This window comes from Echinops telfairi, unplaced genomic scaffold, assembly GCF_000313985.2.
Source record: "Echinops telfairi isolate 266 unplaced genomic scaffold, ASM31398v2 ScPeMD7_7468;HRSCAF=8506_0, whole genome shotgun sequence".
Lineage (NCBI taxonomy): Eukaryota > Metazoa > Chordata > Mammalia > Afrosoricida > Tenrecidae > Echinops > Echinops telfairi.
This window is the reverse complement of record NW_022111369.1, coordinates 55,568,660-55,568,956: the sequence shown is the minus strand read 5'-3', so window position 1 is coordinate 55,568,956 and position 297 is coordinate 55,568,660.

Below are 297 nucleotides of genomic sequence, written 5' to 3'. Positions count from 1 at the left end.
AAAAAATAAGTAAATAGAAAAAAAAACAAAATGTGAAAAGGCATACATAATTCCAGGTCTGTCTGCTGCCTTTTATGACTATCTCCCCACAGGTCCTGGGGGTGGTTCTGGGAGCTGCCCTTCCTAGCCTGAAGTCTATTTTGGTAGCTCCTCCAGGGCATTGTAGTTTTACTTTGCTCCCATTGCTGATCTCTTATGTTCTCTTCTTGGTTCTCCCCGCTGTGGGGGGTTCAGACTACATTTAGTCCTCACCATTGTATGCCCAGTATTGTCCTCTATCACAGCATGCTTCAACGA